The following is a 4175-nucleotide window of genomic DNA, read 5'->3' as shown; positions in this document are numbered from 1 at the left end:
TCACCTTTCATTGGCCCTGTTATTGGGTGGTTTTGGTTATTAAAATAAATACAACACATATAGGCTACATAAAGGCACCTTCAAAACACAACACGTTTAAAATGTAGACTATCATTTTTTCCCCTCGATAGGATCACATAAACTGCTAGAAAGAGGCTGTAAGAGACGAAACTGAGACCAGTAAGGCTAAAGCAAAATGGGCACTGGTTGTATTTTGTCCTCTGGAGGCGGTGCATAGCTTCCATACAGAGCGCAATACAGGCTACATCAGGGGTTCCCAATGTCTGGTGATGGAGAGCCAATTACCGGAGGTTGCATGGAATGGGGCGGCCGCAGTAGAAAATGAACTACCGATGAAACTAAATATGTCAGAAAATAAATGATTGTAAGGGTTAAGTTTCATGTCACCAGATGTTAATGAGTATGTATTTTTGACATCAAAAATAGAACCAGATACTAATTAGTATGCATTTTTTATATCAACAATTCAATTTCTTGTATCAATAATTAACTTCCAATTGTTTTGTGATATCAGCAATTGTATTCTTGATATCAAAAATGCATAATAATTAACATCTGGTTAAGGATAAAATGTCACAATGGCGTGTCATGAATTGCTGATATCAGCAATTAATTTTTTTATATTAGCAATTATGGCTTGCCTTAATACCCCCTCTATGTAGCAAATTTCTGGGCAGCTAACTAGGTAAAAGAAACAGGGAGAGAGGAGGGCAGAGTGGGGAGTGGAAAAGGACATGCTGAGTGGCTGTTGCTCAGTCATTACGGTGCAGGTGTTGCCGGCACCCTTCCCCACTTCCTTCCTTTCCTTCTCTGCAAGGTGCTGGGGTTAATTAGAGCCTGGTGTGAATGTTGCTGTGGTGGCCCATCTCTCCTTCATCCCCCTGTTTCTGTTTCTTTCTGACACCTCTTGAGACAGCAGAGGGAGAGTGCCACTGTGTGTTAAAATATGTAGGCTGTGGTTGAAGCAGAAATCTGAAGCTGGGAGGTAAAGGATTTGATGTGTTCTTTACATATATAGTCCTCTTTCTGAATCTGGTTTGTCTTCTGAGGACACTCAGACTCATCAACAGACTCCAGGGAAGTTCATTCTGAAAATGAATGACATGAACAAGAGTTTTAGTTACTAATGATTTTTTCAGAGGTAGCTTTACAATTTTCCCCTAGGACAGGGATTCCCAAAACCTGGAGGACTTCCTGTCCTGCTCTTAATTGCTTAATTGAATCCTTAATTGAACTAACAATGCAATATAAGACTCAATTATGTAAAAGCTTGGTTGGACCATCACTTCACTGATCACTGTACAGGCATGCCCCATAAATCTCACCCTGTACAGGACAAAAACATTTTAATACAATACATTTAACAAGTGGACTAGGGCTACCTCACACTCAAGCTGTTACGGGATTGTGAATGGATTCATTATTATAATTAACCACACAGAGCAACTAGAATAGGGTAAAGTGTTATTTACATCTCAGTACTCCCCTGTGCTGCTTATTGTTCCTGCTGTAGGACTGCCCCAGAAGGAGGTACGTGACCCCAGTGAAAACAGAGAAGCCTGCTTTTTATGGGGTGAAAGACATAGTGAGACCTGTGCTGAACTCTGACTGTCCCTGCTTCCAGATTTAAATAGAATACAAATGCTGAGTTCACAAAGGACCTCCTCCACTCCCCCGTGGCTCTTTAAACATGACGGACACACTGGGTTTGATTTTATGATGTCTGATTTTAAAGTAGACTGTGAGCAATCAGGGAGACATGCTTGAAAGAAAACAGGGATAATTCATTTTTACTATGCTCGCCCCCCCTTGAAAAAAATAAATACATATGAAAATAAACTACAGGGACTAGATGTCTATGTTGCAGAGGTCACAAGAGATCAGCCCTTTACTCTCCATTCACTTTAATCTAGATTTTTATATTATATACTGCAAAAAAAAAAAACTATACTCATACAAACTGATATCATCCCATCTTGTGGGCATTTGTATGCTAGATTACTGTATTCAAGGCCAAGAGGTTGTGCGTTTCACTTCGAACTGATGTTACTGAATTAATTTATCTACTATACTTTCTGCAGAGCTTTAAATTATTTTATTTTATTTTTAATTGAGATGTCCAAGTCAGCTTAGTCAAAGTAAAAATATGGAAAGGAATCCCTACCTTATTTGTAGAGGTCTCTAGTCATCAAAATGCATGCACTAAGCATTAGGAACAAACTCCCCTTTAAGGAAAAAAGGATATCCACAAAACTTTTTTTTTTTTGTATGTATTACACAGAACTCAAGGCCATAAAGACTAAAAAGGCAGCAGCACCTTTAAATCAAAAGGAGCACACCAGATTTCCATACATTGAAAGCTAAACATTAAACACAAACTATTGACACTACCAAAAAAAAAAAAAAAAAAAAAAAAGTCCTTCCACTGGCCTTTTATAATGCTGGAGAAGTGCCCCAAGGTGTCTGATTGGCTGATTGACCAAGCAATGAAAGAACAGAATTCAACTGCATTTTCATGCTGCTCAATTATTATTATTATTATTATTATTATTATTATTATTATTATTATTATTATACAATAAAAGGGCAAACACCCCTGGGATCTCTGTTAATATACAGGTATATTGTCTGCACTCTCACAACTCACAATCACTAGTATTTCCCCAGTTACATTTTAAAATATTTGTATATATTACAGTCCTCACCCTCAACTCAAGCCTAACTTAAATTGAGTTAAATTTTCGGTTAAGGTTAAGGTTTACAGTTACAGTGAGGGATAGGTTTACCCATTTTTACCCTGCTACATTTATTCTTAGATTGTGTTTGTGTGCCGACTGTACAGCTCAGAGGCCAGTGACAGCATATTCAGAGTCAGTAGCTCAGTATAAGGACGTCTCATGTTCTCAAGGGCTCAAATGTGCAATTTTCACTGTTCTGTGATTCCTTTTCCGTGAATTGTAATGATAACCCTACAGAGCACTGCGGTCGACAGATACAACCTTTGGAAGTCATTTTGTGTCTTCTTTCTTGTGGTATTTTTAACCACTTACACATGTTTGATTACTCGGTACCTTGCTGTCAATGTCAGGAGCTCTCCTAGTGAACTGAGGACAAATATTGATGAATAAAAACCTTTAACGAGTCACAAAGCTACATTGCTCCACTTTTAACTGTTTCCATGTGTCCCTGACAACAGTGTTGAGCAGAGAATCTCTGAAGCTCTACACCATCAGTGCTGAAGGCGGATCTCATTGAAAAAGGTGTGGGGGGGGTCTATAATGCTTCTTTGTTTGTCTTTCTTTCAGTTTTATTGATCTAGAAGGTCATACTCACTTAGATGGAATTATTTAAAGAAGTGTCTATATATTTTGTAATGAATAAATCAAAGCATGATATTTGCAGCTCTGCCCAAGGCCCTTGATATATTTCAAAAGAAGATGGTAGTGCTGTTTGAAAGTAACTCAATTAATAAAACATTAAAATAGTTCACAGTTCAAAAGCTTTCTCAAATACGTGGGTTTCATTCTGGAAGACTTTCCTATGCTTAAACCAAATGTCGGAGACCGATGCAAATCTATCATTGCATAGGCTAACAGTATTCACTTCTACTGTGAATATTTGTCGAACACTCTATACACTTGTATAGTGCTCTGCTTCTGAAAATGTTTTGCTTTTGCAAATTAGATCTTTAGAGAACTAATTTCCAGCCTGAGTATATAAGACCAGCTGTAGGAATTAAATAGGTTCTCTGGCTTTCTTCCAACATATTTTTACAAGGCTTTTTGTCATTCTAAGTGTATTTTTTTATAGCATTTAATGATGCTTTGGGTTTTACTGACTCTCATTTCCCTTCCCTAGCTAATGAGAGTGGGTGAGAGAGAGGCTAGGACGGGGGAGGTGATATAAATGTTTTGTGGTCATGTTACACGTGTAGTAAAACCTGCCAGCGGTTTGCTCCAGCCAGATGTGTGCCGTTTCCAAGCCACAGTGAGTTGGAATTGGAATGGAATGTGACTGTATGCAGTGGTCAGGGGTGATCAATCCTGCAGGATAACCTGGGGGGGCATGTTCTGTAGCAGGAGTTACCTGGTATGAGCTCTGCTGGAGTGCATTGTGGGCCAGTCCCTTTGTTTCACACATACACTCCCCCAGAC

At 38.7% G+C, this 4175-nt stretch overlaps 1 long non-coding RNA gene across 1 annotated transcript; it reads right to left on the bottom strand.

Annotated features, from left to right (window-relative positions):
* Positions 1-558: 558 nt before the first annotated feature.
* On the bottom strand, positions 559-2387 carry LOC136754075 (uncharacterized). The gene is made up of 2 exons (XR_010817524.1): positions 2186-2387; positions 559-1109 (listed from the first exon to the last, which is right to left on the bottom strand). It is a non-coding gene; the product is annotated as an uncharacterized LOC136754075 (long non-coding RNA).
* Between the last annotated feature and the right edge of the window lie 1788 nt (positions 2388-4175).

This window comes from Amia ocellicauda, chromosome 7, assembly GCF_036373705.1.
Source record: "Amia ocellicauda isolate fAmiCal2 chromosome 7, fAmiCal2.hap1, whole genome shotgun sequence".
In the NCBI taxonomy this organism is placed as follows: domain Eukaryota; kingdom Metazoa; phylum Chordata; class Actinopteri; order Amiiformes; family Amiidae; genus Amia; species Amia ocellicauda.
The sequence above is the reverse complement of the archived record's forward strand: the minus strand, read 5'-3'. Positions and strand labels throughout refer to the sequence as shown.